Source organism: Ochotona princeps, chromosome 30 (assembly GCF_030435755.1).
Source record: "Ochotona princeps isolate mOchPri1 chromosome 30, mOchPri1.hap1, whole genome shotgun sequence".
NCBI classification, from domain to species: Eukaryota; Metazoa; Chordata; class Mammalia; order Lagomorpha; family Ochotonidae; genus Ochotona; species Ochotona princeps.
In genome coordinates this window covers 256,659-270,889 of record NC_080861.1, presented here as the reverse complement: position 1 = coordinate 270,889, position 14,231 = coordinate 256,659, and the positions used below count along the sequence as shown (strand labels likewise).

Here is a 14,231-nt window from a genome sequence, read left to right as displayed (position 1 = left end):
TTTGGAAGGTGTGTTTTGGAAGCTACTCCTGAGCTGTGCAGTTGTCTTCCAAGCAGAGGATTGACTTAGACGCTAGTAGTTCTGAAGGAGTGTCTCACATCCTGAGCAGTGAACCATTCCAAAAGGCTTTCTTCAAAACAGCTTCACTGAGATGTAATCCACAGCCCCCATCTGAAGTGCATCAGTTAGTGGTGCTTAGTTCAGCTTGCCCTCTGTGTCTATGGGTTCCACATCTAACAGATCAACTGATACGAGGACTTAGAAAAAAAAGTGCATCTATATGGTGTCCAAACTTTCATCTTGTATGTATTTCCTGAGTAACACTGTATAGCAACCATTTGCACAGTACTCATGTTGCATTAGACATTGTAAGTAAGCTAGAGGTGGATTTAATTATCCAGGAGAGTGTGGGAAGGTAATATGCAAATACTAGGCTATTTTATGCAATGGACTTGAGCATCATGAATTTGGGTATTCATGGGGCTAACGAGTCCCCTCATCAGCACTAACAGGAAACAGTATGTTCCCAGATATGTGCAGTCTTCACCACAATCCATTTTAGAACCTGTTATCACCTCAGAAATGAACTTCATCCATGCCCTTTAACTGTCGCCTTACTAACCCTCCTTTCCCATTCAAACCCTAAACAACCACCAATCATTTTGTTTCTTCTAAATGTTCCTATCTTGGAAATTTTCTATAAATGTAGTGGTCTTTTGTGATTGACTTATTGCACTTGTCCTGTTACCATGACAGGCTTAAGCTACAGAAATCTGCAATCACTGGTTCTCTAGAGAGAATTATCTAGCAGCAGGATGATGGAAGGTGTGATTTACTTCAGTTTTTTCTAAAGCTGTTTGGAAATACCTATGAAAACTTACAACACACAGGGCAGGCATTGGCATAGTGGTTTGGATGCCACTTGGCATACCCACATCCTGCACTGGAGTGCCTGTTCTTCAGTGCAGCTTCCTACTTGTGCACATGAGGGAGGCAGCAGGCGCTGGCTCGGGTCCCTGAGTTCCAGCCTCCAATCCAGGCAGACATGGATGGAATTCCCGGCTGCTGGCTTTGGTCTGGCCCAGGCCCAGCACCCAGCAGATAGAAGGTCTTTCTTCATCTCTCTCTCTCTCTGTCTGTCTCTCTCTGTCTCTCTCTCTCTCTTTCACATGCAGTGAAAATATATTTTTTTTTTATAAAAAAGACCCTTTATGTGTACGGAAGCCAGCCTCGTAGCCTGCAGCCTAAGGTGCACACTGTATTTAATCACAGGCCCTGCCATTTCTGAAAGCCAAAGTAGTTTGCAAGTGGTCTTTGTAAAAAAAAAAAGAGTTAAAAACACCTGAATTAATCACCAAGGTATTCATATTGATTAGGTGTAGTGGTGATGGGCTGAAAAGCTTTTTTTTTTTCCCAATATTGCATTTATTTAATAGAGAGTGCATGTGTATTACTTTTGGACTTTTAGCAATCCTAATAAACTGCTTTTTTAAAAAATAAGAAGGAAGAGGGTGTCTGGCCCAGGCTGTTGTAGGCTGTGAGTGGCAGCCAGTCCCGAGGCAGGGCTCCATGCTTTGTGCCAACAGAAACTCACTCCAGAACAACAATCAGGCTTGTCTCCAAACATGCCCGTCGTGCAAGCTGCCCTGGGTTCAAAACCAGGGCTCCTACCTGCCATACCTCTTGGGCTAGGCAAGCTACCTTGCAGCAAAGATTTCCTGGGGTGCCTGGGTACTGAGTCAGCCCGCCTGGGATTTCCGGGAGCTATTTCCTGCAGAACCACTAGAGGGACCACTCTGCTACACAAAGGACAGACCCAGAGCTTGCCGGGAACCCTGTTTTTTCTGTCCTCCTCTGCTTGTTCTTTCCCACAGTCCTGGTCCTAAACAAACCTTCCCGATGTGAACTGTGATAACCCTGGGCCACGAGCTGGGAGAGCTGCATGCCTTTTGCTTTGTGCCATAAAAGCACCATTTTCCAATACGGTGAGCAACAGCAAAGTGTTCTTTGCCTTTTAAACATTCTTTCTAAGGCAGTTGGATGACTCACCTTCTAAAAAAAGATCCTCATTTCCATGAGGGAATCCGTAGGACAACCAGTCTGAGAGGAGAAAAATCTAGTTCTCTTCCTGGTCCTGCTGCCTCTGGGCTGTGTGGTGTTGGCCAAGGCTCTTAACTTTTCTGGCGATACATGGACTAAAACCAGGGAGACTGAGGCGAGTTGAGTAGATGGCTCAAAGGTCCACACAGAGATCAAGTGGATGGCAAGGACTTGTGTCTGAGCCATCAGCCGTCACGGGGTAGTTCTGAGAATCAAGCAAGAACCAAGATGTGAAAGAGTCTTTAAAACAACAACAACAACAACCACCACAAAACGCTCCATGTAATTCAGAATGGCTGTGCAGATCTTTGGGAGAGAAGAGAGGGTGAGGTAGAAGGCAGGAAAGGGTACAGATTGCAAGAGGAGGCCTCAGGGACCCCAAATGCTGCATCCCAGCCCAGCCCAGTCAAAATATACAGGCCGTTTGGAGGGAGTCCCATTATACTTCGTTTTTTGGGGGATTGGCTTGTTTTGAGATTGTGTTTCTCTTTATTGTGCTCACTAAGGAGTAGGGGAGGAGCTGAAACCCTGCTTACGAAATAAAGTGGGGATAGGTCAGGCATCGGATGGTCAAGGCCAAGCCTGGAGAAGATGGTCTCTGAGGTCCTGGTATCTCTGCCAACTCCCAGTGCACCAAGGCCAGTCCAAGTCCCTCCTGTTCCAGAGACTCTCATGTAGGGCTCTCAGTGTCTGTGGGCTCCTACCTGGGCCCCAGGAGGAAGCTGGATGTCAGGGTGCCATGTTGATCACCACTTGGGATTCTGGGGACGAGTATTTTGTGGTGTTGGTGAATTTCTTCGGGTTTTCATATTTCTTCCAACTGGGGAACACTTCTCCACAGTGACCATGGCACTGCAGTACACATGGGAGTTCTAGGTGATGTCCACGTCTTCCCATGCCCCTTCTCTGTCCTGCCAGCCCACATGCTGTTGAGGAGTTTCTGTCTGCATCTGTTGGACAGGCCTAGGTCCAAGCCATCTGGACATCCTGGGCCTGTGGGTCTCCCACACCCAGGGTACCCTCAGGGGACAGCAGCCACCAGTGCTGGGCCCATTTCATTTCATAGGTTTGCGGAGTTATTTAAGCACCTTAAGGAAGTGGAGGATATGCTCCAACACTCTTTTCAACTTTAAAATATAAAATTAAAAACAAAAAACTCTCTGAACCTCAATAGGAAAAAAGTCTCCCAAGGGTTGCAGCCTACACATGAAACAAATGATTTGCCTTGGAGGGCTGCGGGAGAGGACGTCTAGCTCGGATCCCGAACCCAGTCCGCCATGTGCCCATGGCTCATGGCGGGCTGGGCCCGGACATGCCTGGGTGCGGCCTGCTTCCTTCTGGGGTGAGTACGCCGAGGGGGGAGGCCTCCGTGACTGGGCATGTCCGGGACCCACCCACCACCCTTATTGGGTGGTGGGTGAACGGGATTGGGGAGGGGCGCAACCTTGGGCCTGCAGGATTTAACCTCCGGCTGCCAGAGGCGAGCCGAGGGCTGCGGGAGAGGACGTCTAGCTCTGATCCCGAACCCAGTCCGCCATGTGCCCATGGCTCATGGCGGGCTGGGCCCGGACATGCCTGGGTGCGGCCTGCTTCCTTCTGGGGTGAGTACGCCGAGGGGGGAGGCCTCCGTGACTGGGCATGTCCGGGACCCACCCACCACCCTCATTGGGTGGTGGGTGAACGGGATTGGGGAGGGGCGCAACCTTGGGCCTGCAGGATTTAACCTCCGGCTGCCAGAGGCGAGCCGAGGGCTGCGGGAGAGGACGTCTAGCTCGGATCCCGAACCCAGTCCGCCATGTGCCCATGGCTCATGGCGGGCTGGGCCCGGACATGCCTGGGTGCGGCCTGCTTCCTTCTGGGGTGAGTACGCCGAGGGGGGAGGCCTCCGTGACTGGGCATGTCCGGGACCCACCCACCACCCTCATTGGGTGGTGGGTGAACGGGATTGGGGAGGGGCGCAACCTTGGGCCTGCAGGATTTAACCTCCGGCTGCCAGAGGCGAGCCAAGGGCTGCGGGAGAGGACGTCTAGCTCGGATCCCGAACCCAGTCCGCCATGCGCCCATGGCTCATGGCAGGCTGGGCCAGGGCGGCCAGTGCACCATTTGGCGCCAGGCTGTGCCTGCTGGCCGCCCGGCCGGGTAGCTCTGGGGTATTGGACATCTGAATCGCTGCTGAGATAGCTCTAGAGTGACCCCACTGTTTCTGGGATCTGAGTCAATCCTAAAGATTCCCAATGCCAGTAACTCTTCCTTTGAAGAACTTCCAATCCCTTAATAATGCTGAGCTTTGAACACCTATCAAGTAAAAGATAAGCTCCGGCTCGTGTAGCAGGCTGGCACCTAATGGTCCTCGGAGCAACCACGTGCAGGTGCATGATTTACGGCTAGGAACGGTCCCAATCTGGGATGCCACAGCTGGGATGAGGTTCCCACCAAGGGGTGTATGTGCTGGAATGGGGGCTGCGTTCTATCTAGGAAACAGTTGCAGTCACCCGAGGCACTAGTGTGGGCTGGGATTGGATGCCCCAGGCCGGTTCAGATCCCAGCACCATCTGGTGTTATGGAGAAACAGGGTAGATGTGGGACTGACTAGGCTGGGTCTCAATCCCCTTCTGAGCCATGTGTGAGCTGTATGTGGGTATGGACGAGCCATGGCTGGGCTGAAACATCCAACAACAAGAGTCAGAATGGGGTGAAAGCCAGCCAGGAAAAGCCACTGTTCCTGCTAGGACAGGAGGTGAACTGAGTAGGGTTGGCTCAAGAACCCCCTGGCAAGCGCAAAATCTGGCATTGGGAGGGGTTCTGATGGAGGAGCCTGGGCAACTCCTCTGGCAGGACACAGTCCCTGCAGGTAAGCGCGAGAAGCATGATTGGAAACAGCCCAGAATAGGCCATGGAAAGTTTCCCACTGGCATGCATTCGGCATGGGTCAGGAGCAGACCAGGCTGAATCAGTTCATGTCATCCTCTGGCAAATCCGATCACCAGAACAGAGTGTGGAATGGGCCGGGTTTGGTTGCGACAAAACCAGTACACATTATGGAACGCCAGGGCGTGGTTGCCTGTACTGGATATGAATGCAGCACCCATCCAGCACACGTGAGATCCAGGAAGGGAGGGGCAGAGCTGGCGGGGGGGTTAAGGGGCTGGTCCCCTCGCTGGACAACCACTCCCACTGGAGAGTGTTGGCTGGGATAGAGACAGACACGACTAAGCAAGGCTACAACACCTGTGAGCTGCATGTGGACAAGATCAGGGCCACAGCATCAGCTGGCAGAAGCTGGCACTGGGGACTAATTCTGTCGAGTCAAATCACAGGACCACCTAAAGAGTGCATAAACCGGGACAGAGAGACCTGGGAGGGAAAAAGTGGGTTCCCCCTTCTTGGGTCACTATTCCCGTGGGAGGGCATGAAAACTAGGACAGGGGCTGGGATGGCTGGATAGAGAGGTACTCAACAATATCTGTGAGGGCTGGATGGTTGAGTTGGTTAGATAAAACCAAGCTTTAATACCCACTGACAAGTACCAGAGCCAAATGGGATGGGGGACAGATTGGTCTTCTGCTACACATACTGGCAAACCAGGGTAGGGGGCGGTCTGGTGGGGGTTATTGTGGGTCGCCCCAACTAGGCTACAGCTCCCACTGGTTGATGTAAGGGCCGAACCAGACTGGACTGCAACACCCATTGGTTCCAGTGCAACTCGGGACTGAAAACAGAACCAACCCAGCAATTGCAACCACCAGCTGATCAGGGTGATGGACTGTGCCGGGCCCTGTGCTTGCTAGAACATACAAGAATCTGGTCTGGGAATACCTCAAAGTATCTTTGGAGATCTCCCCACTTGAACTGCTGGACTCAGAATTCTAACCAAGAAAAGACAGAAGACAGAATAGGACAATCATTCATCTCAGCTACATGTTGGCAGCGAAATATGGGACAAATGGAGACTTCATGATGGACCATATCAATCAGTGGACCACCTCATCGAGCGAAACTGGCAGTGACTCATAACTGGAGAACTATTAACTCCACTTGAGCACATATCTCAGAGCATGCCCCACATCCGGGACTTGGGGTGGGCGGGAAACCGGGTGGGGCTTCTCCCTCAATATCCCCTTTTACCTCAGATACATGATGGAAACAATATGGACATAATAGCATTGCCCACCTCCCTATCCCCCTGAACCTTTTTTTTTTTTCTCTTTCTTGATTTTCCTTCAACTATAGTTAACTATGTAAAGATTGTCAACAACAATACAATAAAATGGATTATAAAAAAAAAAAAAAAAAAAAACAAATGATTTGCCTTGAATGTGTCTTGTTTTCTTCTGCACTGGGGCTAGAAACCAATGCTGAGCCGCTGAGAAATGGGCCTGACCTGCAGTTCTGAAAGCTTTCGCCTAAGATGCTTGTGCCTACCATCGAGTACCTAGGCTTAGTCCTCGGCTCCGTCTTCTGACCCCAGGTTCATGCTCATGCAGACCATGGCAGGAAACAGAGGTCACTCCAGGTACCTGGGCCCTGTGGAGGAAACCTGGAGGAAGTTCTGGCACTTGGCTCCAGCCCCAGCCATTAGGGAAATCTCTTCTGCTTCTCAAAAAAGAAAGATTGTGTCCTGCAAGGAGCAGAACCATTATACTAGAAGGTTCCGTGAGAAGCAGCAGCACAGCATCTGGTGCTGATTTGGGGTAGGGAGTGGAGGATATGGCCCCCACCTTCTTCGGGGAACCTTTGAGACATTGAGCCATGATTCAAGAGGGTGAAGGGAAAGCAAGAGTTCTGAATCCAGGTTCCCTAAAGGGACCTGGGCATGTAAGGATGAGTCATTAGGGATTTCCAGAGGTCCTGATTTTAAATTCCACATCATTATCATAAGGCACAGTTGGGTACAACATAACCACCACATGAAACAAACCTAAAAACGCCAATAATGATTGAGGGGTGATTCTGCATGAGATTCACATGAAGCCATTTCCTTAAAGGATGGGACATGAATTGAGTTTGAATGTTCCCTAGCTCTCACTCTCTGCACTTTGGGAAGAATTCTGGCTTTGCTGGCCCAATTTCTTTCCCTACCTTATCCAAAGAAAAGCTGGACAGAGGCAAGAGGACCAGCAGAACATTACTTAGGGCAGAATGAAAGATTTTGTAGAGAGCTTGGCAGAAAGAAGGGGAGGCAGTTGCGAGAAGAGGGTGTTAAGACATGCTGCAGAGGAACAGGTGTTTGGTGTGATGCTTAAGCTGTTTTTTGGGATACCTGCATCGCAAGTTCAAGTCCTGCCTCAGCTTCTGATCTGCTTTTCTGTTACGGAGCTCCCTGGGAGGCAGCACTAATAGGTCAAGTGCTTGGAGTCCTGCCACCCAATGAAAGACCTGAACAGAGCTCCCAGCTCCTGACTGGGCTCACCCCTTACTGTTGCTGGCATTTGGGAAGTAAAACAACAGATTAAAGATTAATTCTCTCTCTCTCTTTCTCTCTCTCTCTCTCTTTTCTCTTCCCTCCCTCTCTGCCAACGAGTGTGTGTGTATGTATGCATTTTTGCATACTTTCAAATCAAAATAAGGGAATAGTTAATTTTTTAAAAATTAGAAATATTATAAAGGCCCTTAGTTTTTTTAAAAACTGGATGTGGAATCTGAGTAATTTGGAATTACTCTTTGACGACTGGACTCAGTTTCTCAGGCCGTGTCATGCTGAGACTCGGCTGTGCAGGTCTTCTCAAAAGGTGACATGCACATTACTTTATTTAACAGGCCTGTGAGTGGTATTGTCATTTTCTTATTGTCAGAAAGAGATATTCCACCTATTGGTTCAGTCCCCAAGTGCCTTAAAGGACTGAGCTGGGTTGGAGTCAGGAGCACAGAACTCAGTCCAACTGAGTACCTGAGACTTCCAACATGGGATGTGGCATCCCACACAGGGATTTAAACTAGTGTACTAGTTTAAATAGCCCCTAGACTATTTTTAAATAAACTTTTTAATTTTAGAAGTTTTAAGTGTAAAGAATTACTGCACTGTGAGAGAAAAGTCTCCAACAAATGGTGTTTGGACAACTAGCTATCCATATGAAAAGAGTGCATTTGAATAACCATGCACCAAAAACAGAAGTAAGAAGCAGATAATGTACCTGTAAGACTTTTTTTTAAAAAAAAATTTGTTTATATTATTTATTTTTATTGGAAAGGCAGATATACAGAAAGGAGGAGAGACAGAGAGGAAGATCTTCCATTCAATGGTTCACTCCCCAAGTGGCCACAACGGCTGGAGCTGAGCCCATCCGAAGCCAGGAGCCAGGAGCCAGGAGCCAGAAGCTCTTCTGGGTCTCCCACACAGGTGCAGGGTCCCAAGGCTTTGGGCCATTCTTGACTGCTTTCCCAGGCCACAAGCAGGGAGCTAGAAAGCAAGTGGGACTGCCAGGATTAGAACCGGCACCCATATGAAATCCCGGCATGTGCAAGGCGAGGACTTGAACCACTAGGCTATCATACTGGGCCCATAACTGTAAGACTCTTAAAAGAAAAATCAGATATAAATCTTCATGACCTTGGGCCAGAGAGTTGTCTCTCAAATATGACACCAAAAGGAATAAGTGATTAAAAAAAGAAGATATATAGATAGTACTCCATAAAAATTAAAAAGCTTAATAAAATAAAATAACAACCCACAAGTTGGGGGATAATGGCTATAAAATATATATTTGATGATGGACCTATACCTGAATATATAAAGAATCCCTACAACTCAAAAATAAAAACACAAATAACCAGATTTTACAGTTGACAGAAGAGGGAGGAGAGTAGGAGACCAAATATACAGTTAAATAGGAAGAAATCAGAATCCTGAGGTGATGTCAGTCTTTGGAAAACATCAGGGCAGTGACCATGTCACCCAGCAACCCTACTCTTTGGTGTCTTCCTGAAACACATGAAAACAAAGTCCACAAAAAATCTTAAAGGACCCATATTGTGGTACAGTGGATTAAGCTATCGCTTGAAACAGCAGCATCTCAGATCAGTCCCCACTGTTCTGCCTTCTGTCCAGCTCTCTGTCAATGTGGCCTGGAAAGGAGCTAAAGATGGTCCAAGTGCTGAGTGCTTGCCCCCATGTGGGAGAGAACAGCGTGGAGTTCCTGCCTGCTGGCTTCCAGGGACCTAGACCTGGCCATTGGTGACCATTTGGAAAGTGAACTAGAGGCTGAAAGATATTCCTCAGTCCTTCCCCTTTTCTCTTTTTTCCCCCCTCTTCCTTTCAAATAAATAATCCAAAATTTGCGCATGGATCTTCATGGCATCATTAGCCCTAATGACCAAAAACTGAAAACAACTCAGAAATCCATCAACTGAAGTATGGAAAAGCACAACAGAATATTGTGTGGATATAATCAAGAAAAGCACAAAAGTATCGTACCACAAGAATGATCTTGAAAGCATTATACTAAGTGAAAGAGGGCAGACACAGGAGACTTTGTTGGCTCATTCCATTGTTGGAAAAGTCCAGGAGAGGCAAATGGATGGTGACAGAAAGTCACTGAGTGGTTGCTTAGGGCTAGGGTGTGTGTACAAATGAGAAGCGATGGCTCAGAGGGACAAAATGCAAAATTAAATTATGTGTCAGACAATTGTATGCTAAAAATTTATTCTGCATTTTTACTGAACTTTATGGTCTATAGATTATAGCTTAAGAATTCAAATAGAATGAATAAAATAAGAGAAGTTGGAGGCAGCAAATAGAGACAAAACTTCCAAGTAATCCCTTGAACTCATAAAAGTTTTGGTGTTGTTTTAATCACCAGGGCATAGCTGCAGTTATTGTAGCAAAGACGGGTATGTGTGGGATGAGGTGGCAATGCAGGGGTGTCATTGTACTGGGTTTCCCAGGTCCCAGCTTTTACCCTCACCGTCCCTGTCGACATCCCAGCAGGTAATGCAAGGATCTGCCTCTCCCTTCAGCTTCCTGACGCTCATTTCTGCTTCTTTCCTTGCTTTGTCTCTTCACATTATCAGTGAAGAACAAGCCTTTCTGCAGCTTGTTAGAGCTGTGCATTCCTGTGTCCATCAAGCAAGCAAGGCCACCACCCAAGCTTGGGGAGACAGAGCAGGGAGGTGCCCAAAGGCATTTTCTGTGGAGAGGGCAGAAAAGAATAAACAAGCCTTCTGCCAAAAATGCCTGGAACTTAGAGCGCTTTCCTCAGCCAAGGTCAGGGCTCTCAGGAGATGTCAACAGTGAACCTGATCATTTGTTACTGCTGCCAGGATTGAAAAAACCCTTCTGACGTTCACCCCCTTACTTCCACCTGCCTGGGCATTGGGAACCCTCCCACCCCAGAACAAGTAGAATTCCTGAGCAGCAGCTGGCATAGTTACTAGGAACACCGGAAACCATGCGGTGTCCCTAGCCATCAAAGGCAGATTCCTGCTCTCGGATGAGGGATCCCCATTCCACCGAAGGAAGGAAAATGATGGGCAGCATACTGAGAAGGCCACCGGTACTCCCAAAACCTTCCACAGGCAAGAGACATTAACCCTAAATGAATCACGAGAAATTGCAAAGGTCAGCCTTACCCCAGGCCCAGACACCCAGCCCATGGATGTTCTCTTCTTGTCCCCCTCTTGGCCTTTGCTTCAGCCACTGCCAGAACCCTCTCCTGATAGGAAACTGTTGTGGAGCAGTACATGACTGCACAGTCAGGTTTAACTGGGCAGCCCCTCCTGGTACTCTGAAAGCACCGTGCAGCTCCAACTCCTCCAGGTCTTGTCCTGCACACTGGGTCACATCTCTTCCCTTTAGCCCTCGTATTAGTCCCAGCACCACCTCTCCCACGTCACTGACCTCCACACGCTCACCTACGAGGCAGGAGACAGCAAGGACGAGCCTGGACTCGGCCCTCTCTGGGGTGTCTGCACAGTGTGATTCCACTACACTCTGCAGATCTGCCTCCAGCAGCCTTCCTTGGCCCCTCATCTCCACTCGATATAATAGCAGACCCAGCCTCAGGCTGTGTATAGATGCATCAGATAATCCACACATAATATCCCTGCATGCCCCAGGATTTTCTTGTAGCATTTGTTTCAAGTCTGTCTTTATCCTGGGCAGGATACCCTTGGTCAAGGTTCCTGTATTCATTCCAGCCTGTTAGTACATGGCTACGAGTATAGGCTCTGAGATGCAATGATTCAGGCTTTGCCACTAACTAACTGTGAGGCTTTGGGGAAGTGTCTGAACCTCTCTGAGCATCCGTTTCTTCATCTCTGGGAATAATAGTACCTCCCCTGATGACAACACCAATAAACAAATTTATCTTCGTAAAGTACCAAGACAAAGTCTTGAGCATTCCTTGTAAGTATTTAGTACATGTGCTCTGCTATTTCATATCATTTTAAAAGGTTTATTAATTTATTTGAAAGGCAAATTTATAGAAAGAGGACAGAATCTTCCATCTCTGCTGGCTTGCTCCCCAAATGGCCACAGCAGCCAGGACCAGGCCAGGCTAAAGCCAGGAGCCTGGGAACTTCACGGGGTCTCCCACGTGGATGCAGAGCTCAAGCACTTGGGGCATCTTCTACTTCTTTCCCAGGCATATTAGTGGGATCTGGACTAAAAGTGGAGTAGCCAGAACTTTATGCAGGCACCTATATCAGCACTACAGGCAAGCAGTCTGATCCCATACACCACAACTCCGGCCTCTCTATTTCATTTTAAAATATTCATTCATCATGTGTTTTCTGAGCCACACTCCCAGCACTGGGATATAAATAGCCTTCTTAAAGTATGGTGCCCTCTGAAATCCAGAAAGAGCCAGCTCATCGCTGCAGCCTGGAAGCGGAGTACTGGGGCTCCTGACTGCGGCACACAGACAGAGGAGCACAGATGCAAAATGCTGCCTTCTGTTGGCAACGACACAGCCTTCCTCTGTTGCTCCTGCACCTGCCACTCCCTGGTATGGTGGGCTCCTCAGGAAGGAGGGAGATGGCGAGGGGAAGTGAGAGGTCCCAGGGAGGCACAGACCTGCAGAAGATGTGCGCCCGCCTCCCCCGTCACTGCCATTCCCTCTTGTCTCTCTTTCCGAACAGCGGCCATGCCCCTGCGGTTCAGGAGGCTGCTGTCCTTTTAGCAGGCTTTGTGAATCTGTAGGAACAGTTCCTGCCATGGGACAGCGGCTGGGGATGGGAACAAGGCAGCAATGTGCTCGGGCCTGCTGCTCACACTGACCACTGGGCAAGAGGAGGGCCTCTGGTCATCAAAGGTTCCTTTTGTCCCCTTCGGAGTGGCAGTGCAGCCAGGCCTCTGGTGATGGCTCAGGCCGGGCCCTGACGTCACCCACGCCCAGCCACTGGCCTCTGTCTACAGCCAGGAAGCTGGCTGGGGCGTGGCCCTTGCAGCTGCAGCAAATCTCAAAATCAGAAGGCACCGGCCTTTCTCCCCCTCTCGGCCACCCAACAACTGCACACCTTGGCTCCTTTCTCTCCCAGCCTCACGGAAGGTTGAACTTGTAGATAAACTTTCAAACTCTGCAAGTCAGGATGGGTGACATCATCAGAAAAACATGTGGAGCGGATGTGGACAAGCACTGAAGCCCACGGCCGAGCCAGAAGACGGTGGCAGCTGCCCAACCCAGCCAGCCGGGCGCCCTCAGAGGAGCCGCACCTGTGCGTAAGTGAAGGGCTCCCCGTGCCCCCACACGAGCTGCCATCTTGACCCCTGACGCCTGGGCTTGGCAGGCCCAGGCCAGGAGAGGCTGTGGGTACTGCATCTAGGAGACCCTCAAAATGCAGCCCCACAGGGATTTGATGTCTCACTCGCCTTATGAGGACACGCAAACACACAATTCCTGAGACGGAAGCCCTGAGGAGAATGGCCTGTCTGCTGAAAACTCTGGCCTCTCTTTGGCTGAAAACTCTGTTTCAAACTGTTGGAGTGTTCAGTGTTCAGATTGCTTGCCTCCTGGATCTTAACACCAAACAAGCACATCAGTGCAACTGTTTGCTATAAACACATGCTCTGTCTCCCGTCTCCACATCCAGTGATACTGTCATGCTCGAAGCTGGTGGAAGAAGGCAGGGTGCGCCCGGACTGACTGCCGTCGCAGAGCAGGGTTCTAGGTGTTCCCGCTGTGCCTTATCTCCTCTTTATTTCTGTTCCTGCTTGTGCTGGCACATCTGGGATGGCACTAAACACAAAGACACTTTATTTTAAATCTCTCAGTGCTTTACAGAGCCTTACAAGTTCTGGAAATTCCTACCCAAGGAAATTGTGTGTTAAATAAATAAATAAGTGTTATGGTGTGCATTAGAAGTGAACAGCACATGGTCATAGAAATTACACGCTGACTTTCCTGCTTCTGGAGTCAATCCGAGTCAGCATGAAAGTGTCCTTCAGGCTTACACAGCCAAATTTTACTTAAAATGATTGGGGTACATATATATTTTAAATTATTTTTCAGGGTCATTGGGAAGCTTTTTCGTTACTGGAAAACAGAGCTGAATTCTTGTGTGAGCTGACAACACCCTTTGGAAATGAACCATCACTGTCAATCTATGTGTCTTGGCAATTCTCATGCTTTACTCTTGCTTTATTCTAGTCCATCAAGCTGTCTTGGAGGGAGACTCTGCTGAACTGCTGTTCTGGATGCTGCGACCACTGACCTGGTGAGTTCTGCTTGTCCATAATGACTGCACAAATTTAAACCTGTTGAGGTTTTTTTTTTTTTTTTCTGTTTCGTGTCTGGATTTAAAGGAGAAAGGATACAGAGACTTCTGCACATGATAACAATGAACCAAAGAGAATACACATTAAGATAGGCTAATTGCTGTGCTAGAACACATAACAAAATTTATAGTGATTCAAACACAATAGAAGTTTATTTCTTGCTCATGTGGGTCATTGGTACAACTCTCATGTTAAAGAAGAGTTCATGTTCATTCGTACTGACATGTTTAAAAAGGCTTTTGCAACATAAATTTTCCAAGGTACTCTGAAAGTATCCCCATCGCGCTATAGAAGAAGTAAATAAAAATACACAGGGAGATGTATATGGGCTGTGCCTTTCAGTGGTAAGCATCACTTTTACTCACATTCCATTGGCTAAAACACAGTCATGTGACCAGAATGAACCGTGAAGAGTTCTGGG

The 14,231-nt window shown here is 48.6% G+C and overlaps 1 long non-coding RNA gene across 1 annotated transcript in view; it reads left to right on the top strand.

The window, feature by feature from the left end:
• The window catches only part of LOC131478342 (uncharacterized), a 37,894-nt gene extending 24,149 nt beyond the window's left edge, over positions 1-13,745 (top strand). The window contains exon 3 of the long non-coding RNA XR_009244416.1: positions 13,683-13,745. This is a non-coding gene — a long non-coding RNA (uncharacterized LOC131478342). The remainder of the gene's footprint in view (positions 1-13,682) is intronic.
• Positions 13,746-14,231: the final 486 nt, after the last annotated feature.